Consider the following 26,525-nt stretch of genomic DNA (forward strand, 5'->3'; position numbering starts at 1 on the left):
TGTCGAAGAGGCGGGCATTACTAGCATGAGACATCGATACAGATGTCTACAGATACAGAAATGAACAAGAATTCACTCCTGAAGTTCCTAATTTTTGGCTTTATGGCATATATTACAATTTACGTATTGTAACCAATAAATTAGCAATACGTATCCCCTTTAAGAATGTCCAGGATGACACTAGTTTCGAGGTATTATTCCCCACAGTATTGGACGAAATACATAAGTGTTCTAGTTATTTTTGTGCCTGAATGCATAAAAGAGCGTAAAAAAGTGGAACAGTGCATTTTTATCGTGACTTTAACGGCGCATATCTCCAAACTGGTGCCATTCGATAAGTTCATTCCAAATAGGTACGCCTTGCATGATCACCGTCACAAAATCTTAATTACAGTATTTGGCTTAACGTAAATATTTCGAGAGTGAATCAGTTAATGCTGTTAATTAGCGGAATACACGTTTCTATTTCTCGTGCAAGTACTGTCCGTCTCCCTGTATAAGCCAGCTCAAGGACTAAAATCGAGTCATCTGCAAGACGCGATTTTTAAAAATTCTTGAAAACTTAGAATGATCCCTCCATATATACCTCTCTTGCTGCGGATGACTATGAGCTTCGCCCTCTTACTTCCCACGTATATTAATCTGAATAATCTCACTAATTTCTAGTATGTCGTTGACTAGTTTGAGCAAGCCGCACATAGTCAGGAAACTGCCGTTGTTACGTAAGAAATGTAATGAATTGCACACACATTAGTGAATAACGTGCTCGCAGTAAGTGATTGAAATGCCTCCGTCACCTGGCGACGCGCATAGTTAAATGTCTCACGCTTAGAACTGCTTTCAGATCACGTCTTCTTCTTTATATTCCTCTGAACAAAACAAATAAATCATGAAATTGAATTGCGAGAAACAGTAATAAAACTGAAATCCATTTCTGAACAAGCCGTGCGAGGTCGCATTGGTATGCGGCCATTACCTATGCTAGTGGGCCCATTGATAGAACAACGGCAACATTTATTTTCTGTTTAGCTATCTAAGCGTGAAATGATCTGGCTCGATGTTTGGGGCTTTATTCCCTTTTAAGTACTTCAGAAGGCATGACGACTGTTATGCCTGATATATAGTGGGCGATTGAACACTGAACTTGTGTTAACAGCGGTTAACTGTGTTTGTTAAGCATGGGGTTCACAGGAATAAGTGTGCTTACATGGAGGTAAAGAGAGTAGAGTGGTTAGGTTAGGTTAGGACTACCAGCAGAGGAGCGGGACTGCCAGACGCAACTTGATATTTCGTCTGTTCAGAGTTCATTGAGGAGAGGTTTGCCGCGACGGTGCGAGCGAAGGCTTCAGAAAGGGCGCGTGGCCAGTGTGTAACACTGCACGTGCGGTATGGTGGCGCCATCTCCTGGGCCTTCTTGTAAAAGTGACAGCTGATCCAAGCCTTTTTCTCTATTGCAAATCACAGATATGGCTTCTTCAACTTTATCAGAAGCCATATTGTGCGCATGCGCTGTAGCTGCAGCTGTTTAGTAAGCCTTTCATTTCTTGTTTTGGTTTTTCAGTACGTTGCTATATCCTGTGGGGCCTTGAACAACTGCTCTACTTTACTACAAAGTGAAGCTATGGAGGTACGAATTCTCTTCCTTACAAGAGAATGCAGCAGTGCACGCATGGGTTCCGTTCCGAATATTCATGTCCAGCGTGTACGGTGCGCGACATTGTCGTGAACTCTGTATGCCTATGGAACAAAGTGCGATACACAAATTTAAGCAAACTTGCAGCGTAACAGCTAGGAAAGCGCCGTTTAAGATGGAAAACGAAAAAGAGAGGAAGAGACGACCTCGAAAGGTCTAATGTAACAGTACGTCGCGTGTTGCTTCTTGGAACATCAATTCTAAAGTGATCCGAGAGCTGCGCGCTGGTAAACTACGATGTCGTCTGCGTGAACAATGACCCTTTATCCACCTATGTTTTCGAGGATATTTTATAAAAGTACGCAGCAAGACCATGCCTTGCGTAGTTTAAGCGTTGGTAGCATTTGAATTCTTATTGACACTACCGAACACGCCTTATAAAACCATTGTTTCAGCTCTCATGATCAGTGACCTCTGATTGCAGAGAAATTTCCATAAATTGGTGCAGTTGTTTACTTGGCAGCATTTATCATTCTCTATGTTCACCCCCTCCCCCCCTGTGACCTTAGATTAATGAGGTTTAGGCTTGCTCTCAATTGGGAGAGAGCGGGAGCAAAAGTATTCCAGAAAAAACAGGCCTACGTATACGCAGTAAAGGTAGAAGCAGACAAATTCAGGCTGGTGCTCGCAAAGAAATATACAGCTAAAGACCAGAAACATGAAAATAGCAGAGAAATCATGCATGGAAGCTTAGCTAGTCTGATTTCAGAAGCAGCAATTGAAGCTCGAAATAAGGCACCAAGACAGCCAATAGTTATTATCTCCCAAGTAACAAAGGACTTTCTGAAGAAGCGACAAAACATGAAAGTGTCTGACACATGATATCAGATAGCATTTCGTGATTATCAAAATTGATCAACACGAAGATAGTAAGGCAAACTCGAAATAATTACGGATGAAAGATTGGGATAACAGTAGAAACGGCCACATCATGAAATCAGTGTGGAAATTGGCATAGTACAGGGCAAGATGTATGTAGTGAGATATGCAGGGCAATAACATAAGCCATTTTAATGATATAGTAAAAGGAGCAGAAAATTTCTAACTGGCCTGCACAGTAACAAGAGATGCCACGCAACCTAGGTTTGTAGTGATGAAGAGGATACAGGAACTCCTTCTATAACTAGCCATAACTAGCCATGATGTTAAAAGGGACTTGTCAGGCATGTCCTGAGGAAAAGCGGCAGGAGAAGATAGTGTAACGTTCGATTTAATGAAGGATTGAGTAGATGTTATGCTTGAAATGCTTGCCGCTTTTTCTATCCCATGCCTAAAAAATTTAAATGTACCAGTGAGCTGACAGAATGCAAACAATATACAAACCCAGAAGGAGGGACACGTTAAAGAATAGAAGACTTATAGGTCAATTTGCTTGCTGTTAGTGTTCGGTAAAATGCACCAGTAAAATTTCCATTAGAATGAAAGCAATAATTCATTTTAATCCACCAAGTGAACAGGCTGGCTTGAGGAAGAGATACGTATTCTGCAATGCGACAATCCATGTTATCAATCAGGTAATTGAGAAATGTTTGCAGTACGATCAACCTCTCTCTATGGCTCTCATAGATTAGGAAAATCTCTTTGATTCAGTCGAGACAGCAGCAATCATGGAGACATTGTATAATGAAGGAGTACAGGAGGTCTACGTGAATATTTTGGGAAATACCCTCAAAGATTCCACGTCTACTTTAATTTCCAGCAATAAAAATAGAAGTCAGCTAGGACCTGCAGCTCCAACTCTGGGCCGGTCAGCGAGCCGAGGAAGCCGCCAAGGGCCAACAACCCTTGGCCGAATCACAGGCGGGGTCTAGGCCCACGCCACCTTACCGCAGAGCACTCAATAAAGTTATTTGAATGAAGAAAAATAGAAAATTACTATAAAAAATGGTTCAGGCAAGAAGACAGAATTTCTGCAATGCTATTTAGTGCATGCTTATAAGAAGTACTAAAGCTCTTAGATTGGTGAGCATTAGGAATGACGATCAACGGCGAACATCTTAACAATCTTCAGTTTGCAGATGACTTTGCCGTGTTCAGCCCCACTTGAAATGAATTGCAGGAGCTTAATGAAGACCTCAACCAAAAGAACTGTAAGAGTGTGGTTGAAGATCATTATTCAGAAGACAAAGGTAATGTTCTATAGCCTGACAAAGGAGCAAGTATTCATGATCGTGAGCAAGCCTATCGAGTCTGCAGAGGAATACGTTTATCTAGGTGGACGACTTACAGGGGACCGTGATTACAGGAAGGCAATTTGTTGAAGAATAAAATTGAATTAGAGTGCATATGGCTGGCATTGCAAAATACTGATTGGAAGCATACCACTGTGCTTGAAAAGAAAAATGTTAAATCATTGTGTTCTACCAGGGACAACATATAAGCATAATTTTGTAGTTGAAGAATCTCTAAAACATTGTACTACGAAAAGAGTGATGGGACGAAAAAAGGTAGGTCTAGCGTTAAGGGACAGAAAAAAGAGCGGCGTGCATCGGAGATTAAACGGCGATAGCCGATATTATAGTTTACATTAAGAGAAAAGGATGAAGCTGGACCGGTCGTGCAATGCATAGGGCAGATAACCGGTGGATTATTTGAGTTGCAGAGCGGGTCCGAAGGTAAGGTAAGTGCAATCGAGGAAGGCAGAAAATTATGTGGGGTCATTAATTTAGGAAATTTGTAAGCGCTAATTGAAATCAGCTAGCACAAGACAGGGGCAATTGCGGATAGCCGGAAGAGGCCTTTTTCATGCTGTGTAGATAAAAATAAACTGATGAATATAGTGATGATAATAAGCACAGACATGAGTGCAAGCTGACGCAATAAACATAAAAAAAGACACCAGAACTTAACATCGCGAACCCTCTTTCGCATCAAAATATGCTATCGAATACCGGGATTGACACAATTGTAACTTCTTCACAGCTACGCGCCTGGGTTTCAGGGGTTACCTTGCGTACTGTCGTTTAACAAAGTTTCGTTTCTATACTTCGTATCTCTTTTGCGATTTCACACACGCTGCGATGTGATGACGCGGTCTCCACACACCTTGAGTCCTCTATTTCGTATGTTCTAAGTCGTTGAAGGCTGCCTATATTGCAATAAAAAAATGCACGACTGATGGTGCGAGAAAGATTATGGGGTTTTACGCGACGAAACCACGATATGAATATGCGGCAAGCCGTAGTGAGGGACTGTGGATTAATTTAGGTCACCTGAGGTCCTTTACGGTGCACTCACTGCGGCCAGTATTCGATTTCGCAGCCTCGCGCTTAGCAGCGCAGTGCCCAAGCCGCTATGTCACCTCGGCGGACGGCGGTGCGATCGAAGCTCTGTACGAGCAAACCAGCCCAATTCTCTAGTGCTTTGGGCAGGATCGCATGCAGTCTTTTTTTGTGTGTGTATGTGTGTGCTGACCACTATCTGAAAAGTGTGGTGCGTGAGTCAGGGGAAACTTCTCCCATTCTTCCCTCCTGACAGATAGCGCTTTGCAACGATATCTTAGACTGCTCTACTTTTGGAATATGCCGAAATTTTTTGATTGCACTGCCTTCGGGATTCCACAATTCTAGATTACGCTGGCTTCGAGGTTGGCGTACATTTTTAGACAGCACCGCCGTATAGATCCTCCCATACTTTTGTTCAGGCGGATACCTACAAAGTTCGTGAGGTACACCTGAAGCGCTGTCGCATTAGAAGCAGCAATCGATCATTGAAGGAGGGATTGATTTCCCCCTTATAAAGAGTGTTTTAGGGGTAGCTAATTGGTGACCTAAAAGCATGTACATAATCATAATCAACATTTTTGTTCTAGGTTCTTTGGCCTTGCTGGAAACAAGTTGCTGGTGAGGTTTTTGTAAGTGTACAGCTTATTGGCCGTATTCAGTTCCATTGGTAGCATGCTGTCCAGACTTCCACGTCATGAGCACAAGTGTACTTAAAGAGATGCAAAGGTTCCGGGTGGACTTGCACACTCTTTGGAAGAAGTTTAGAACAGTGGTGTGTTTGTCGGACCCAGTTGTTGCTGGTATTCATTACTTGCGATATTCTGGGAACCTTGTATACTGGACATCCCGCCCCGTCTTAACATTCTAATTAAATATGCAAAAGAAGAAAAAAAAACGCGGAAGGAGAGAACAAGAATTTTGGAAAAACTTATATGATGTCACGTGGTAGTGATGGTTGGGGACGCAGCAAGAAAACTGTGAATGACGAAACTAACTTTATTGGGCGAACCTGTGCCCAGAAAAAACAGGCTACACTCAATGCTGAGCGAAAACGGCGAACACAGTCGGCGATCATCGAAAATCTGATCAGCGAGTCAAGCGCGTCGGCTTTTATGGGTCAGTCGTCGAATGTTCCAGAGCAATCGTTGGGACCAGCGTGCCTTCCGCAAAGTTCTACGCCATTCGCGTCGCGCATGCATACAATCAGATTACACAAGGTTCGGCGACAAGAGACAGCGGATAGAAGCATCGATAACATTCTAGAAAGTTCCGATACATGTAGACGTGTCCTGCGGTGAGCGATAACATTTCTTAGACGGTAAAAGCGCTCACCCGTATAAGGTAAACGAGTTCACGTGTCAATAATGAAACGCTTACGCACTAACCGTGTACACGTTACATACATGCATTCTTCAAACTTACAAGAACTTGCGTAAATCATACGTAGGGAAGTCCTAGCGCATGAGCTAACCGCAGAATACTCATGAGATTGAATTGAGACGAGAGAAAGATTCTGGTAGTATCCATCTTGCGATTATTGTCGACATTGATGCTATTAGCATTGAGGCAACCTAGCGAAGCACCGTATAGCCGCTGCCAAATGGCGTGATGTTTGAGGTGTGCGTGCAGCTAGGCTCCTCTGTAGCGCTTCCTTCTGGATTCGCTGTGGCATATAGCGCTGCGGCCACGAAGTCTGCGCATGGCACGTGTGTAGATACATATTCAGTTTAGGTTGTATAAAAGTTAATCTGCCGTGGGTTCAGTGCCGCGTTGTTAAAAAAAAGCTTAAAAGTTAACTTTGTTTTTGTCATTGAAGTGGCACATACTCATTGAATCAAGTAGCTAGTGCCAAAGAAATTCATTGAAGAGTTGCCCATACGCAGTGACACATACTCAGTGACCCACCTTGGCGTCAAAGACGTTCATTCAAGTGTGGCACAAACCTCATTGAGCATACCCAGGGACCCAAATTTGGATGAAAGGAGTTCATTGAAAAGACGTACATATCCAGTGACTAGCGTGACTAATCATGTGCCAGTATCAAAAAGCAACGCCCTCAAACATGCTCCACATAGTTAGCGCGCTATTTTCTCCACGCATCAACCACCAGTTGTCGGTGCTCTTACCACCACAGAGCACCGCGCTGTCGCGAGAGCGGCGCACAAATTAAGGCGCCAGCGATGCCCCTAAGTTCTATGAAGTTTGATTCAGGGCGCTGTTCTTTAATGTGGACAGATGGTTAGCGACGTGATAGTTACTTTTCGCGGTCTTTGTTTATCATGCCGAAAAATATAAACCGGCATAACATACCTGGCTGAAACTTTGCCATCTTTAAGTTCCTTTAATTTTCCTACAAGTACTTCATTGACTGCACGGCACTCAGAGCAGTAGTAAATATTGCTAATTACAATTAATTAATGAAATGATTGGAATTAACAAAAAATCACTTGAGTGTCATTGCTGTTTAACTGTGAGCAATAATGCACATTGTTATCTTCGCGTAGAATGGCCCACGATTTTTGGAACCTGATGTATGATAGCAGGGTCATCCTGTATAATAAGCCACATAAAAAAAAGTTCTGTCCAACATGTGATTCAATCTAGAGAGCTCGCAATCACGAGGACAGCGCTGTGACCGCTACGCCACGAAACAGAAGCGGAGACGGAGCTTTTTGCAGAGTGCACATCAGCGGTCGGATAGTGCATCTCGGTTAATAAAAAAATTTACGAAAGCGTGTTCTCCTCCGTTGTACTCAAATACATAGGGAAAGGCAGATTGCGAGGAGGGAACGTCCCCAGATGTCTCTCTCACAACTCACCCACGCGCACAACACTCGGGAAATACGAAAAAGAAAGTCTCCAGTTCACCCACGGCTGACCATATTGAGCCTCCATCTTTCTAAAAATGTGCGTGCGCGTTTTATCGTTACCACCCCACCTGGGCATGAGATAAATGATGAACGTAGCGTCACTACTGTCCCGTAAGCCACCCAACGTGTTCCTTACGTAATCGCAGGCGCGCAGCGAAGAACAAAGTTAGTTTTGAAGTCTAAGTGAGTGAACGTGCCTCGTGAGTTCGACATGTAGTGGCAGGCAGGCTGGGTTCCTCAAGCCCATGTACTCGACCAGAATAATGATGCGCGGCCTCACTCAAACCCTGTCTTCCATTGCGACGATCGTAACCATACAGGTCATATACCATTTAGTTATAGTAACTCTGTGACCTTGGTGAGAAATCGGATGCCCGGTGCTCCTTCGGATCAGGCACTCGACGTGCACTACGGAGATAATTCCACGTGTTTTCAAGCTCTCAGACTTTAATCGTATAATGCTATCGCGTTTAATCGTTTCTTTATGTCATTCTCATGTATTCTTGTCTATTATTCCGATGTAGTGTCGTGGCGTTTTTACTCGCATGTATATTTTCACTTACCCGCGTTTTTTTTAAATATTCTTTAACCCTCGTGAAATCACACGGTTCGCGCCAGATATTTTCCTGTTGCTTGTCAACATCGCTCGCCTTAAGCTAATTTTCGCCTTACTGTGTGTGTGTGTGTGTTTTGTTGATGTTACATGTCGTGTAAGATATTTTATTTAAACAACTAGTTTATTCGCGTCACCTACTTACTCATGCATAAAGTTCGCGGTTGTTCAGGCGTGGAGCTACCACCGCACAGCATTAAAACCTTGCTTCAAACGTACGTCGAGTGATTTCTCTGCCGCACTATCCCCTCTATTCCCGAAAAGACAGTAAATTACCACTGTTTTTGGGAATGTCCTAGTAACCCCATTCTCTTGTTTGAACTCAGTTCAACTCATGTAATTTTTTTGCACAACCGCCGTGGGGGCGCAGTGGCTTTGGCGTTGCGCTGCTAAGCACGAGAGAGAGAGAGAGAGAGAGACAAAAGGGAAGGAAAGACAGCGAGATTAGCCAGTGTAAATACCGGCTGGCTACCCTGTACTGGGGAAAGGGAATAAAAGGAGAAGGAAGAGAAGAAAAAAAAACAAGAAAAATGCACACAGTAACGCGATGTTACGCGCAACTATAGTGAAAGGCGTTCGCACAATTCACATGTCCTTAAGGACTTGAGCAAAGCCCTTAAGGCCTTGAGTGCCGAAACCCGTCTGGACCAGTGTCCTAAAACTTTCTTCTCTGTGAAGGGGCGATTGTCCAGTTTTTCGAGCACGGTTGTGCTCGAAATAAATAGTGCTAAGCACGAGGTTGTGGCACAATATACCACACGTGGCTGCCACATTTTGATGAAGTCGAAATCCAAAAGTGCTCGTGTACCATGTATTGGGTTCACGTTACCCTGGAGGTTACCGTGATGGTCACCCTGGTGGTCAAAATTAACACTCTTCCCCCAGTACGGCGTGCCTTATAGTGGTATTGTAGTCTTGGCACTTCAAACCGGAGCATATAATTTGTGCCTTTCTCAACAAAAAAATTCCTCAATAATTCCTTTTATGTTTTTTTAGGTGAGGAAGCAAGTGCTCTCTTCGCACCAAGTCTTGTGCTTCGAAAAAATAGGAGTAAGTATCTATTTGTACGCAGGAGAACAAATTTGTTGCTTCCTTATTTTTTCTTTTGGGTCGACATGTTTGACATCATTTGCGCAGCACCGCTGATAGCAAACTGCCTAACACTCCACGTATGTTCTGCATAAATTCTGCTAAGGTGGACATTGCTGTGGCCCTTCCAAAGGTGTAGTTACGCAACCTGAAAGCAACTTCTGGTGTTGTCCATTGTGCGTCCCATTGGCATACCAACCCGCAGTAAGTAACTGCTAAATCTCCTCTCGCGCGATGTCAGCAATTGATGCTATTGAGGCTGCATCGAAGGGAACAACTTCTGAAGCTCTTCGCGCACGACCGCTCTGAAGTCTCGCGCATGTCTTCGTGGCCCAGTGATTGAACTCCGGCGTAGTTCGCGTGATGGTTCAGAATCCGAATCAGAATCCACTTTATTTCCAACACACTAGTTGGGGGCCCCCAGGCAAAAAGTTGTCGCAGACAGCTTGACGGGATCTGGGGGCCTACAGAGAGCAACAGGCAGTGAATTTCACAAATTCGAACAATTGTAAATACATATAGTCATTTATGAAGAAGAAATGTACTTGTTTGATACAGATACAGCATGCATAGTGGACACTATCACAGAATGCATAAACACTGCAGGAAATGTAGCAGCCAGGAGAAGAGAGAAAAAGTTCATTGCTTCATCAGGTAACCACGCAGCTCCGATTTAAACGTGCCGAGTGGGGCACTGAAATTATTGTGAGCTTTTAAAAGGTTGTACAGTGTTGGCATGGAGTAATCCATCCTAGATCTACCGTAATTTGTGCGTGTACGTGGCACTGGTATTAGCCTGTTAAGTATGCTGTAGTCATACGGGGAATGTTCTGTATCGTGTGGCAGTTTATTTTATAAACATAAAGAGATAGTTTATAGTCGTGTACCTTAGACGCGTTAAACATATTATGCTTAATGAATAGGGGACCAGCGGGTAATAGGGTCGGGTGTCCATTAAAGTTGTCAATGATTCTTAGCACCTTCTTCTGGGGCCGCTCCAGTTTGTTATAGTTGGTGGTCGTTGTAGTACACCAAAATAAAGTGCATATGAAAGACATGAAGAAAAAAGTGGCACAATATATTGAATTCTGTAGTCTAATTGGAATTAATTCCCTTAGTCTGTAGAGGCAAACCACTGCTTTCCGTAATTCAATCGTGATGTGTCGGTTCTGCACTTCCAGTATTTTCTCGGCGCTGATGGCATCGTGGAGAATCTCTTCGACGGTCTTCGGTGTGCTTCGTATCATTCCAGCGAAAAGTTTTTGCTTCACCACACAAATGAGTAGGCCAACTTTCTTTTGCTCATACATTTCCGGATTGGCGCGGTGAAATAGACGGCTCGGTTCTTCCATAAAGGTAGCACGTGAGGTAGCTGCTCTCGGGCTTCCGACACAACTTTGACCCTTCATTTCCGGACGACGCTTGCGAACGTCCTCGGGAAATTACTGCGGAACATGTTCCACGTTATAAGGGTGGATTCCCGGTTCTAGAACCATGTCCTCCCGGCATCTTCCAAGGAGACGTACAATTGGCGTTCCTTATCACAGAGGTCCAGTTATTGAAGGCTGATGAGATTATTTCGAAAGTCTCGAGCCAGGTTTCCAGATCGTCTGACGAAGCTCCACGAAAGGTAGGATGCTCCTTGGGTTGTTGAAGCCCGACAGGGGACGCCAAGGCTTCCACTGTAGTTGTTGACTTAGCCACCATCGTCCTAGTCGTCTCAGGCAAAAGTCCGTGCTCCGGGGACAGTCCTTGCAGCCGGCGGCTACCTCGCTTGTCGTTGGCGACGTCGGCCTCTTCAGAGTTCGGGCTTGTGCGTCGGCTTGTTGAGGGCGTTCGGTGCATGAACGCAAAGCACCTACACCGGATATCTCGCAGTAATGCCGGTGATGAAAGCAGAAAACTGTGAATGACGAAAGTTGCGTTTGATTGAGCAAACCTGTGCCCTCAAAAACACGTTGAACTGAAAGAACAACGATATCGGCGAACACAGTCGGCTATCGTCGAAAATATGACCAGACATTTAAGCGTGTCTGCTTTTGTACATGAGCCATCGTAGGTTCCAAAGTAATCGCTAGTGCCAACGTGTCTTCTTGAAAGTACAACAAAGTTCGCGTAGCGCATACATGAAAACAGACTGCACAAGGTTCGGTGACAATAGACAGCTCATAGAGCCATCGACAAACCGTTTAACTAGAGAGAGAGAGAGAGAGAAGTTTAATGATACGAGATGCTGAGAGGTCGGCCTGAGGTATATTCCTCTAGCCAGCTACTCGGAATTGGGGGACGGGGGAGAGGGAAAGAAAGAGGGAAGAAAGAGGTGCATGATGGGTGACGATGACGATAGAAGGAAGATGTAGAACATATGAAAAGCAATTTGGCATGCTCAACGTCTGCAATCCAGGCCCGTAATTTTTAAGAAGTTCAGTAATGCCTGGATGGCCTTGAAACTAGATTGAGCATCTGGCCAAGGGCCTAAAATAACGTCCTCCGACAACGGTGAGCTGTCGAGACGCGTAAGGTCATTGTCCAACCATTCACGCTCTTCCACGTACTTAGGGCAGTCACAAAGCACATGACCTATATTCTCAGTCACATTGCACACCTCACAGTGTGGAGACTCGGTGCGTCGCATGAGGTGGACGTATCCGCGCGTAAATGATACCCCCAGCCTTAGTCTGTGCAGAAGACTGGCACAGCTTCGTTGAATTTTCGGTGGTAGCCTAAAATTCATGGTAGGGTCTAATCTCTGGAGTCGTCTGTGGCGATTATCCGGATTGTCCCAGTGCTTTGCTGTCAATTTTCGGATGACACTGGAGAGGAGACGGTTGGCGTCCGCTCTTGAAAAAGGAATTGAAAGCAGTGACTCTCGTTCTTCGAGCGTTTTCTCCGCTTTGGCGTCGGCCAGTTCGTTGCCCTGTATACCACAGTGACTGGGAATCCACTGAAATGTGATGTGGTGGCCTTTTTCTTGCGCTAAAGTGTAGAGCTCGGCAGTTTGAAGAGCCAACACTCTGTAAGCGCTTTCTTTCAACACCACTCTAAGTAGTTGAAGAGCCGATTTTGGGTCACTGAAGACTGCCCATATTTGAGGAGGCTGTCGCGAAATACATTGAACGGCCTCTCTGATTGCCACTAGTTCCGTAGATGTTGTAGTCGTCTTGTTATGCAGACGAAACCGTCGAATGACTTGATGCGCAGGCACGACGAAAGCCGCAGCAGACGCATACGACGAGACCGATCCGTCCGTATACACACTCACCGACGAGTCATATTCTTTCGACATACGCGTATATTCAAGTGTTAAATGTCTGAGGCCGACGGTAGGTATTCGTGATTTTTTAGAAATTCCGGGAATAGATAGACGTACCGGTATTTTGGACATTACTCATGGGGGCATATGTGGAAGGTCAGCCGGGGCAAAGTATGCTGGTATGGCAGATTCTTGGCATTTAACGGCTCTTGAAGAAAGTGGAGTCCGGCCGTATATCGGGTAACGTCGATAAGGGATGGCGTCAATGACGGCACAGCAGTCGCAGGAATACTCGAAGAGGTTCGCGTCGTAGATAGACAGATAAAGGGGTGACGAGAGCCTCCTCAATTGTTCCGTGGGTTGAGGTGCAACGTGGAACACCGAGACATGTTTTCAGCATCTGTGCCTGGGCACTTTCCAGTGTACGCAAACATGACCTACTTGATAAAACTGGCAGGCTATACCGAATCTATCCGACGTAGAGAGCCTGATACAGCCGGAGTAGCGAATGCTCAGATGGACCCCACTTCATACTTGCCAGAAAGTGAAAAACTTGAGCAAGCCCAGTTAATTTTTTCTTTAACATTGCCACACGTTTCGACCATGAAACACCGCGCTCAATGTCAATGCCGAGGTATTTGTGGTGGGTGACATATGGGATGGCATTTCCATTGATCATAATTGGATACCAACACATAAGCTTCCGTGTGAACGCTATCGCAGTGCACTTGTCTGGGGCCAGTTGCAGTCCTTGGCACTGCAGGTACTGATACGTTAAAGGAACAGCTCGCTGCAATCTGGCACGAATTTGCGGTCGCGTGACTGCGGATGCCCATATGCATATGTCGTCTGCGTAGGTACTGGTGCGTACTCTATCAGGAATTATTTCCGCAAGGCCAATAAGGGCAACATTGAAAAGAGTCGGGCTGAGAACTCCTCGTTGAGGCACTCCACGGACCACAGCGTGTCTTGTCGTTTCGCCATCATTCGTGGACATGAAGACTGTACGACCATCTAGATAATTTTCAATCCACATGTAGAGACTGCCGCCGATGCCTAAATTACTGAGGGCATCAAGAATGGCTTCGTGCAGTACATTGTCATAAGCTCCTTTTATGTCTAAGAAAACTGCTCCTACAAGTCGGTGTCGTTTTTTTTCGTGTTCGATCGTGGACACGAGATCAATGACCCCATCTATTGCACACCGGCCACGTCTAAATCCGGTCATCATTTCAGGATAAAGCTCATTCTTTTCCATGAACGATGCAGCAAGTGCAGCTTCCAATTCCGGCATCGTGAAAGGAAGGTCAAGACGATCATCTTTAGGTCCTCCACCGTTGTTTTCCCATTTTTTGAAGGTGACGCCGTATCTTTCGTTGAGCTCGTCGACATAATCCGTTCCATCACCTTACCGACACAGCTAGCTAAAGCTACTGGCCGGTAAGATGACATTTCGTAAGGCGATTTTCCTGGCTTTAGGAGGGCCACCAAACGGCTGGTTTTCCACTGCTTCTGGACTGTACTGAATGACCACGTGGTGCTATAGTATGATAGCAGGACTTTCCGACCTTCCATCCGAAGGTGGCACAGAGCAGTATATGAAATACCGTCAGGTACAGAGGCAGAAGATCGTCTCGACGCAGCAAGTGCAGCTTCCAATTCCGGCATCGTGAAAGGAAGGTCAAGACGATCATCTTTAGGTCCTCCACCGTTGTTTTCCCATTTTTTGAAGGTGACGCCGTATCTTTCGTTGAGCTCGTCGACATAAGACAAGGTCCAATGACGAATTGAGTTCGCCTAACCTTTCTTTCCGCTCTACGACGGATCGCTCGGAGCCGTTCATATTCAATATCAATGGCCGTTCTCGATGTAGGTGCACTGATGAACTTAGTTGTCTTCTGCATTGATGATACAATAATGTCTTCTATATCAGATGGTGAAGTGATGTCTCCGCAGTACTCTTCGATGTAGAGAATGTGGACCAATCAGTGCAGCGTACAGCATATGCAGTTGATTGCACAAAGCACTTCATCTGCACATATATTGGTATATGATCGCTCCCATGCGTTTCTATGTCCAAGCGCCAGTTGACTAAGGGCAGGAGGTTCTGAGATACAATAGTGAGGTCTAAGCAACTTCCGTAGGTAGTGCCACGGATGTAAGTTGGAGATCCATCGTTGATGACAGCCAGACCTTCAGTGTCTATGAAGTCCATCAAGTTCCTACCCCGACAGTTGATTGCGGCACTTCCCCAGTAAGGATGACGAGCATTGAAGTCTCCAATAACAACATGAGGGCCTGGGGAACTTTGTAACACAGTGGACAGATAAGAGAGTTCAAGTCTTTTTCTAGGAGGTATGCAGGCGCTGATGATCGAAAACACATGTAGTTTATGTTTTAGTGTCACACACACATATTCATTGCTGTCATATAGAGTGATCGTGTTCGGCACAAAAGTCACGTCACTGCGTATACACTTTAACACTTTGCTCTTGTGTCCATCTTCACGTGACCAGAGCTTAACGTATCCGGAAAGGCGAAATTCCGACGTGAGATTTGGCTCGCATATCACGATCACTGGGAAGCGGTATTTGAAGATTCGTTGCCTAAAGTCAGACATGCGGCCGCTTAGACCTCGAGCATTTCATTGCATTAAAACAGAATGATGCACCTTCTGTTCCAATGTCCAGTGTTTTGTCGTGAGAGCCATGATTAACACCCTTATTTTAGAGCCGCTAATAGCGGCTCCATAGCATCTAACGCCTTCACGACCGATAGTGCAGTTGGCGTTACCAATCCGGAGAGTGATATACGCATAGTGTTTACTAGCTGTTTAATCATGTCTATCACCTTTTCATTTCCAAGCCTTTCATTACCATCTCGGCCCTTGCGGAACGCCGAAGGAGTATCTCCTCCGGAAGCCCTTAGTGGTAGCGAAGGCCACTCAATAGCCGAAGAGGTTGGACGCACGTTGGATGACCCCTCATTCTTTGACGGCCGCGGAGGTACTGGGGGAGGCGCATCTTGTGTGTGCCGGCCTTGCTCTCTCTGTGGCACGTTTCGCATCCAAGTACTCAATTCTTCAGGGGCTTGCTCTGGGAGCGGCGACGCCTTTGCCGCAACCGGCGACTTTTCTTGGGGCACGGAATTGGCAGCCTCCTTGTGCGTGGAGTTCTCTCTCACCATTTTTCTCAGAATTTGCCTCTCCTCTGCCATTTTGGGGCCGTCCTTGGATGTTGCTTCATGGGCTCCGGAACAATTTGCACAGTTCGTGGCGTCAGTCTCACAGGAGTCTACCTGATGAGTACCACCACATCGTCGGCACGACGTAGGATTCTTACACACAGCACTTACGCGGCCCAGTTCGAAACACTTGTGACACTGTAACGGTCGTGGTACATATGGACGCACTGAGTGCCTCACATTACCTACTTTGACCGATGCTGGCAAAGAGTCTGACTCGAACACCAACTTGATGCACCGGGAGCGGCCGAATCGGTGGATGTCGAGGATTCACACTGTCGACGATAAAAGAGATCGCAGGTTTTCATCCTTTATGTCAATGTCCACATCTGATATCACACCAGTGCAGGCATCTTTGCCGTACGCTAGGAATGAGCGAACTGGGATGTCGCCAACCACTTGAATGCCTTTCAAAGCCTCCAATACTGCCTCAGAATTCACGTCCAGCGTCAGAATGTTCTTCCGAGCATTAATGCGAATCTCTCTCACATGTCCTGAGGCTATTCGATCGAAGTATTTGATCAGCGATTGTCTGTTCAACGAATTCATATTCGTACCTTCTGTAGTTGGGGTGTAGCCCACGGAGAAGACCCGTTCGTCACATCTGCTTTTATGAGTAGAATCACTGCCTGTTGACGTCCGGCGAAGCTTGCGCTTCAAGTGGCGCGATTGGACTAGCGTGTAATCACTGTCCGATTCCATCTCTACCGCTGTTGAGCTGTCAGATGAATCAGGAATCCTACAGTCGGTGATGTCGCGGTTTCCCACGGACAGGGCTACGGCCGCGGGACTCGCCTTGCCATGAGGGCGCGGAGGTCCTCCGTCCTCCATTCCGGAGGACGACGTCTTCGGGGAAGCTCCTGATATGCAGAAGTCGCACAACTTTGAAGAACCACAGAACAAGGTCTACCGTTCCGCACTTCTTCGTCTTCGTCTGCATGCATGCATGCATGCGTACATGCAGGCGCGTCCTGCACTGAGCAATAACATTTCGTTTACCCCAGCTACACGGGCAGCTTAACCGCAGCTAAACTTAACCGTGGTTAACTCGCTGAACAGTGGTTAGCGCGAACCGTAGTCCGCAAGAGTTACACGAGCTATCCCGATCACGGTCAATGGTTTGATGACGCGTCACGTGATCTCTTGCGTACAGGCTTCATTTTGAATCATTTTCCTTCGACATGTGATTACAGTGTTATTAAGATGTTACTTTTCAGCAAAACAATTGTCATATTTGGGAGTTTTAACGTGTAAGACTGCGTTTTGCACGTGTAGGTTACTTATTTTCGATACGCCTGCTCTCATTTGTGAGCATGCCTGGTGGGCAAATACCTATATAAAAAGTCAGAATCAGGGGTCACAAATGAATAAATATAACATGAAATTAGGTCCACTGAACGAAATGGTAAAAATAAATTCTTAATGAACAAATGAATGTTTCAACTAAAAAAAACTTTGGTTACATAATTAAAGGGTGTACAACATTACGCGAATGCACTTTGGAACTATATGCTTGCATTTACAAAGGAAAATAATAAGAAAGGAAGAAAAGGCAGTGCTTTCAGGTGTTAACATCTGTGCACTGCGATTTCACATTGCACAAATTATCACAACAAAGTACACGTTGAAATACTGAATTTATAAGTTTAAAAGCAGCGCCATCAAACTGGAGAAGAAAGTGAGACGCACGCAAACACACAGCGTTTTGTGTGTGCCTCACTTGTCCAGTTTGATAGCGCTGTTCTTAAATTTTGAAATTTGTGCGTAGCCGTCACCTCCGTGTAGAGGCGCGCGTTTCCACTACTTGAGAGCAGAGCGGCCGGATTATCTTACAAAATGGCTATCAGTGCCTCAGTTGTCGCGTCAGGCCAAATGATACGCTTTTTGGAAGATATCTGGGAAGCGCCAACGCTGCAGTCGGGAGAAGTATCGTCTGCCATTTTGCCCGTTTCCGAAACGTCGGTTACACTAAACCGAGGTTGCCAAGCTCGGTTGGCGGTCGACCGCGTTTAGCGGCCTAACCGCAGTTTCGCCTGCCATGTAACCGCGCTAACCACGTTTAGCGATAATCGCGATTACGTTAACCGGGGTTAAGGTCACCCGGGTAACAGGGGTATTATACGGTCAAACTCGATCACCCGGTAAAGATAATAAAAGTGCACGTGTCTATATTTTGCGGGCAGCTGATTATACAGGTACAAAAACTCAGAATGCTAGGCTTGCGGATACATGACAACGGCAGGCTAACACACATGCTAGAAACAATAAAACAAACCACAACGAATCTGTCACAATCTATCCACAGGTTCAGAAAACAACGAACAGAATTCAAAGAAGCAGATACGGTCAAAGTCATCGAAGCGTTTGTTATATGCAGTGTGACATACAGCCTGCACTTTCAAAAACTAAATAAAGCCGGGACGATCAAAGTAATGCCATTATCAGGGCAGCGTATAAGGCTACCCTGAGACTACCAAAAAACGCGAGCACTGAAAAATTGGAGGCTCTTGTCATTTACAACACACATGAACACGCCACTGCAGGGGTCATGGCACAAGAGAACAAAGAGAACGTCTGAATTCAACAAAACAAGGAAGGTCCCTGCAGCGAAAGTTTGGATATCACCTTAGAGCGCGGTACGACAGGGAAAAAACAGTTTTACTACCCAGAGAAACAAAAGAGAAACTTCTAATTTCACCAATCCCAAAGAATATCTGCACAGAACACCATCAAAGCAGAAGCCCGATAAAAGGTATTACAAAACAAATATGGAAGAAATCTATACATTTACTACACGGACGCGTGTAGAGTGGATGGTTGGATGGACGGATGAATAACTTTATGTAGGTTCCTCGGTGCGCCCGATTAGCGCACAGTGGGCCGCTCCCACGTCGGGACAGAGAGGCCATGCCCCTCCTCCGCGTCGCGGGCACGATGGATCCACAGCCCAGCGCTGTGCTTCAAGGTCGGAGCTGCGTAGAGCTCGGTCCCACTCTTCCTTGGTGGTCCTAGCCCCCGCCGCCAGGGGGCAATGCTAGCGCGTGTGAGCATTTACAGGCTGGCACAAGAAGTGGCCTGGCGACTTGGTGGTCGTGCTGTTGCTTCTGTAGGAGGCCCGCGGGCGCTCAGGAGGTCAAGTAGATAGTAATGAAGGTCCCCTAGGCGAACATCAGAAGAGCATCGCCGTTGATAACAGAAAAAGGAAAAAAAAAACAAGAAAAAGAGCTCGCCATGCAGTAGGCTACATAAACATGCAGGGCGGCAGAAGAAAGGAAAAGTGGGCAGAGATTTAGGAGCAGTTAAATAGGGAGCAAATGGGGGTGTATGGGGTTACAGAAACGCACGTTAGAGACTCAGAAGAGCCGCCAGTTATTGAGAATTATGTTTCGGAAGGGTGCAACAGAACTAAGTCGGAAAGAAAGGGAGGGGCAGTCGGAATGCTCATCCATCAGGGAGCCAAGTGGAAAAGACTAAATTCACAATGTCAAGAGCATCTTCCATTATCAGGTATAATGAGTGGAAAAGAAACTTGTCTGGGCGTTACGTATTTGTGGACCGGAAAAATTGCACAGAGAAGAATAAAGAGTTAGTGGAATGCATAAGCGCTGATATTAATGGTTTGGGGAATGGGCTGAAATTGTCCTATTAGGTGACATGAATGCTCACATACCGGATTCAGATGGCTATACCGACAATAACGGGACGTCAATGCGAGACCTTTGTGAGCAATATAACCTCGTTATCGTGAACACAGGGCCTAAGTGTGAATGGCAGATCACGTGGGAAGTTAGAAACCGGCAATTAACCATTGATTACTGTCTGATGACAGAAGGAATTCATGGTAAGTTGACAGAAATGGTTATTGATGAGGAAGGGCATAGCAGCATAGGGAGTGACCATAAACGCATCATTTTAAAAATGGGATATGTAGTTGGGAAATAGAGCAAGGAGAGCAAAATGGCCAGTCCAAATTTGAACACTGAACAAATAGCAAATATAGTCACTAGAGTTGAGGAAGAACTTGGCATATGGCCAAGTAAAGAGTGGGAATATGGTGAGCTTCTAAGTGTAATAACGACAGAAATACGGAAAGAGAAACAACATGTTCGTTCAAAAGGAAAAAAGAAACCCACTAGCTGGTGGAAAAAGGAGATACGAGAAGCGATTCGCCGAAGGACAGAAAGCATCTCGAGAGCACAGACAGGCAACGAAGGCGCAGTTGCTGCATGATGAAGTAACCAGTAAATGGGAAATATACCGAGAGAAAAAGTCTATGGTTCAAATACTGGTGCAAGCAAAATTAAAAGGTGGAAGGGAACGTTGCTTGTCAGAAGTACGTGAGAAAAAGAAGGCCGCACCTAGAATATTTTGGAACCATATAAAATGATTAAGCAGCAAGTCAACAACAATACAACAACATATCCTAGACGAAGATGAAAACAGACTGTAAGGAGTAGCGGCAATAAATTACATCCGAAAAGTAACAGCCGAATCTTTCCAAGGCAATGACGAGGTTGTATTTGAAGAAAAAAAGATCATGAAAGAGACCCAAGCGGAAAAGGAGCTGCTGCTGACAAATTTAAACTTGATAAAAGCGGAAGAGAAAATTCCTCAGCGCACAGCCACAGGGCTCGACGAGGTTCCCGTTAGGCTGGTAAATGAACTAGGACCAAAAAGTAAGGGAGCTCTGGTGAAAGCAGTGGACAAAACTTTAAAAGATAGACGATTACCAGACAGTTCGCGACAAAGTATACTGAATTTAATTTATAAAGGTAAGGGGAAGAAAGACAGAATTCACTCCTATAGACCGTTGACCATGACATCGATAATATACAGGCTAGCAATGCAGGCAATCAAATTAAAGCTTCAAGCATGGACAGGAAATAATGGCAATTTTGGAGAGCTTTAGAATGGCTTCTGAATAGGTAGGCATTTAGATCATAACTTGTTTGTTCTTACTCAGTGTATTGAAATATCAAAACCAAAAAGCAGGCCGTTTTATGTGGCCTTTTTTAGACAACAGGAGCCTACGACAACGTAGACCGCAACATTTTGTGTGATATTCTGGAAGGGGAAAGCTTAGGTAACGATTGTCCACAGCTTTTGAGAGAGATTTACCTAGAAAATACTGTTTGCGTTGAATGGGAAGGGATGAGGAGCGAGGAGAAAGTTCATATCAACATGGGACTGAGGCAGGGATGCCCTTTATCCCTGCTGCTGTTTATGATGTACATGGTGAGGATGGAGAGGGCGCTAGAAGGAAGTAATAGCGGGTTTAATCTCTCATACAAACAGGCGGGTACAGTAGTAGAGCAGCAACTCGCAGGATTATTTGATGCGGACGACATTGTGTTGCTAGCTAATAAGCAAAGTGATTGGCAACGTCTGGCTAATATCTGTGGACAGGAAGGCAACAATTTAGGTTTGAAATTTAGTGTTAGAAAATCAAGTATTATGGTATTCAATGAAAACAGTGAACAGACAGTGGAGATACAGGGTCAAGAAATACCTAGGGTAACAGAATATAAATACCTTGGTATATGGATAAACGAAGGCATTAGATATATGGAAACACAGGAAAAAACCATAGCAGTAAAGGGGAAGAGAAATGCAGCCATAATGAAACACAGAGCGCTATGGGGATACAATATGTACGAGGTCTTCCGAGGTATGTGGAAAGGTGTACTGGTTCCAGGACTTAGTTTTGGAAATGCAGCTGTTTGCTTTAAATCAGGGGTACAATCAGGACTCGACGGGAACCAAAGGTCAGTGGGTCGTCTCGCATTGGGCGCTCACGGGAAGACTACAAATGAATCTGTGCAGGGTGATATGGGCTGGACTAGGTTTGAAGTGAGGGAACCTCGCAGAAAAATTGAGTATGAGGAATGGCTGAGGAACATGGAAGAAAGTAAATGCGCTGGGAGGGTGTTCAGGTATCTGTACAGGAGAAACATTGGTTCACAGTGGGGGACAAGAACTAGGAAGCTTACCAGTAAGTATACGGCTTGTATGGTGGGCAACACAGTAACAAAGAAGGTCAAGCGGAAAGTCAGAGAGGCTGAAATAATCTCATGGGTGGCGGCAATGGAAAAGAAACCTGCCATGAGTAACTACTTAAGAGGAAAAAACCAAATCAGGAAAGAAACCATTTATGATAACTCAAAGGGAAGCTCATTACTTTTCGAAAAGCGAGATTGGGATGCCTTAGAACACGCACCTATAAAGCGAGATATAAGGAAGAAGAAGCATGTGCTTGCTGTGGTAAAGCTATGGAAACGACGGAGCATGTTTTATTAGAATGTGAAGACGTCTACCCAGCGGTCGATTTAGGCACCACTGGCCTCCTTGAAGCCCTTGGGTTCAGCGGGAGCAGTGGTAAAGCAAACATGTCGTAATAGGCATTAATAAGAGGCGATTGGAGGATTGGTGGAAGAAAAGTAGGGAAACGACAAAAGACAGAGACGTACAAAAGCACAGTTCGCAATAGGGGATCAGAAAATTTGGGCGTGGTAGTTCATAGTGTTTTTTTCTTTTTCCATTGTTTAACCTAGGTAGGACGATTCGGCAGTATAATTGGAAGAGCTTGGTGGCGCAAGCCGCCCCATTCCAAAGGAGAAGCTCATAACATCCGTCCATATATCCATCCAGCCATCCATCCAGCAAGGCTGGCTATATCTTTACAAAAGCGACACCCATTGTGAGGGTGCGCGTCCGGAAAGATTTTGTGTAGGCAGGCCGGGTATGGGTAGGTGTCCGTCTGAAGCCGCCTGTACATGACTTCTTCTACTTTATTGATTGCTTTGTGCGGCAGCACCATGGTTCTCTTGACCAACTTATAGTGCTGGGTGAGATCTTTGTGACGAGGGGGTCGCACTCGCTCTCCCATCCTGCCGAGACGGAGTCCGGGCTCGCACGGTGAGTTAGGTCTCATGCGGCCTCGTTTGCCGTCTCGTTAAGGTTAGGGAGGGGCCCCTTCACTGGTCCCATGTGTGCCCGGATGTAGTGTGGGGTGAGGTATTGGGTACCAAGTATTCTGCCGACGGTGGGGATATGCTTCCAGTTACGAAGGGCCTTATTGCCCTCTTGGAGTCGTAGTATACCGAACTTTTGCCGTCTTCTAGGAGTGCAAGGTTGATGGTCGCCTGCTCTGCCACTTCAGGAATATCAGTACGGATCGTGCATGCGTTGTTGACCGTGCCATCTTTGTTGGCCACCGCTGCTACATAGGCTTGTCTGCCAGGATATTTGGTTGCGCCCGTAAAGCTGCAAGCTTTCCAGGAGAGGGCTGCCTGTCGGAAGAATGCTTTGGCTCGAGCAGGTCTTCTGTTGATGTTGTGCTCGGGGTTCATATGCCTGGGCAGGGGGCTGCCCTGATCTTTTTCCTCTGGTTGGTTGTTAGCCCGTGGCTTTTGCACTCGATCTCCCGAAAGGCGACGCCGATTTCTCGTGGGATCCGCCTGTCCGCAGGGGCGCCGGACAGCCTTGTGTACCCTTTGCTGTGCCTTCACAATCTCGCTCAGCGTGTTTTACATGCCTAATGCTTACTGTGACTCCGTGCCCGTGTATAAGGGTAGACCCATGGCTTTCTTGGCGACCTTGCACAGGAGCGTTTCTAGCTTGTCTCTCTCCACTTTGGTCCAATTGTGCACGGCCGCGAGTAGACACAGTGACTTATTACGAAAGCCTGCGCCAGTCTAAGCAGGTTCTTCTCCTTCAGCTTTATTTTGCATGCGTCGTTTTTATATGCTACTGCGGTAACGTCACGCCGATAGGCACTATGCTGTCGCTCGAGGTGACGTCAGCAGATATGCTTCCTGCTGTCGGTAGGTGACACGCTTACTAGACGCAGGATATTTCCCCCCTTTTACGAGGTGAGCCTTTGAGTTGGTCGTCATTGCCAGGTGGAACACTTGAGCGGCTGTGCCTCATGGGGGTGGCGATCCTACGTGAGCGGCGTTCGCCATGCCGGCTGGCTAGGGATAGCTTTGGTCAGTGGCGGCGGATGCTGTCGCGCAAGATGGCTGCATCCTGTCCTTGGAGATCAGCGGTTGCAGTTGGTCCGCATGACGACGATGATCGCCGTTCTGCGAGGGCACAGTAAACTTTCGAACCCCTTGGGTGCTTATGACAACTCCTGGCAACCATCTCGGCCGGCGGTGGAAACTTCTCAGCCCCACCGGCTGTCCTGTAAAGAACTATATGATAAACGAGCACGCATCAAAGTGTGGTTCACTGGATGCACTCGGAAAGGAACAGTCCAGCCTGGTCCGCAGCTCATAACCCAACAGCAGTTCGGGTGGGGACTTCCCAGCCTTGATAGGTGTCCGTCGCAAGCAGAATAAAAACCGTCTGAGACAGTTAACGAGGCTGTCACCGAGATTTTTGAAGGCATTCCTTGATCGCGCGAACAGCGCCTTCGCCCACACCATTTGACTGCGGGTGGTAAGGCGCCGTAGTCACATGGTCGATCGCGTTCACTTTTACGAACTTATACCCTGCTTATACAAATTGAGGCCCATTATCTGAAACCAGTGTATGGGGCGATCCGAACCTGGCAAATATAAGATCGCTTTCGCGGTGGGCTCAGACATCGTACTCTACATCTGTATGGTCTCTAGCCGCTTGGTCTCGGCATGCATGATCACCAGCAGCATGTGTCCCTCGATGGCGCCTGCGCAGTCAATGTGCACCAGAGACCATTTCCGGCCTGTTTCTGGCAACGGTGGTGGTGTCGGCACAGGATGCATTGTAATGGATTGTGCACGTCTCACTTTCGCCTACCATACTCTCGATTTCGGCATCCCGCCCTGGGCAGTAAATATGGTTCGCCCAAGGTTTTTCATCGCGGCGATCCCTGGGTGTGTTTCATGAAAAGACCTGAGAAGACCTCCAGCAGCGCCTGTTCATTCTATGTCCACAGTAAATTAGGCCATGACTTACGGTCCACTCACACTTTTTCTGAAAGAACGGCCGGAACCGCCCCTCTGTCGCTGCCAGGTAGGTTCTCCAGCTCTGCCCGATCCTTTTTCGCACCATGCCTTTTCCAAGGTACTGAGCAGAGCTTACGAAAAAAAAGAGAGAGAAGTAATATTTATTAGTCCCAAAGAAACTGAGGCCCCAGTCCAGAAGACATCCAATTCTTTCAGCCCATTCATGGAGTCGATTAGGATATTTCACTGCAAATATTGGAATTAATTCTTACGCATCATGGTTGCTTAGTGATTTTGGTGTAGTGGTGGTGAAGTCGGAAATGCCGACGTGGCTCTTCTCCAGTTGTCCAGATGTCTAGATGTTCTCCAGATGTTCAGCAGATCGTCAGCCTTGTGAGTGAATCGTGTTCTTTCTATTTTGCAGGAGTGTGTGAATAAAAACCTGACCAGCATCAGATCGGCCAAGCTGCTTATAAATGACCTCATGAAACTCGCAGGGTAAGAAAAGATGTGAGTGCTGGAAACTAATAGAAAGTAAAATGCCAGGAAATGGGAAATCCCTTCAAGCAATTTTTGTGGTAGAGAGCTGCTCCTGCTGCAATTAGAGCAAATACGAAGGATACTCGTCAAGACGTCTAAAGAACATAGCTTTTCCAATTCGCATGATATTTTAGGGATTCATTTAATTACGATAATAATGATGTTATCGAGAAAGCATCTGTTAATGGAGAAACATAAAATAAATGAAGAACGGCAGTGCTGTAAGAACAACTAAGAAAACTGCCGCTTTAGCAGCTTGACTTCTGGAGTATGTAGTAGAAAGAATGCCTTTTTGCGAAATTAATTCTGGCTAAACGCTGCAGTATTTTAGTTCACATCCATTGACCACTTGCCTCGACTTTTGCAGGTTCGTACCACAACACCGTAACGGTCCTTAGAAACAGCAAGAAACAATGGATCCAGGCATGCCTTAGAGGAATAAACAGGTCATGAAATTGTCCGTGTGTTCCTAGATATTTTTCGCGACAACGTTGCTATTCAAGCAGTTATAATCTCAAATCGCTCAACAGCCTTGGTATTTGATGTGCTGTTGTACGAGTTCGGCCTTCTTATTCCGATCACCCTGACAGACATTTTCGTGATGTAGGCAGCATCAAGAGCCACCTCCCATCTCAATAAGTGTGACGAAATGTTCAGTGGCGTAGGTGATATAGGAATACAGATTAGTATTCAAAATGGCCACGTTAGAAAGCTCTCGCTTAGTACACACAGAAAACGCCACGAAAGTAATAACCGGGATCTGAGCTATCCAATTAGTAAGATACTGAGATGATCGCCATCTACGTGCGGTAACCCATGAACATGACAAGCAAGCCATTTCCTTCAGTGCGCATGTGCGCACTCTTTCTGTCACGCCTTCCCTCTCCCCTTACCTTTTCGTTATATTTCCGAGTGTGAATAAATCCGGCGTTCTTCGGCTGGTACGACTGTCTCGTTCACTACGGGAGGGGCGTTGCCTCCGCCCGTCAACCATCGTAACACTGGCGACGAGAAGCCCCACGGATACGCAACATCGGCCGGCTACCAGCCACGACACGGAGACGCCCATC

General features: G+C 46.0%; 1 long non-coding RNA gene across 1 annotated transcript; it reads left to right on the forward strand.

Annotated features, from left to right (window-relative positions):
• Positions 1 to 9,391: 9,391 nt before the first annotated feature.
• LOC142574306 (uncharacterized) lies at positions 9,392 to 25,902 on the forward strand. Its single transcript, XR_012826488.1, has 3 exons — positions 9,392 to 9,450; positions 25,340 to 25,413; positions 25,823 to 25,902. It is a non-coding gene; the product is annotated as an uncharacterized LOC142574306 (long non-coding RNA).
• The last annotated feature ends 623 nt before the right edge of the window (positions 25,903 to 26,525 follow it).

Source organism: Dermacentor variabilis, chromosome 3 (assembly GCF_050947875.1).
Source record: "Dermacentor variabilis isolate Ectoservices chromosome 3, ASM5094787v1, whole genome shotgun sequence".
Lineage (NCBI taxonomy): Eukaryota > Metazoa > Arthropoda > Arachnida > Ixodida > Ixodidae > Dermacentor > Dermacentor variabilis.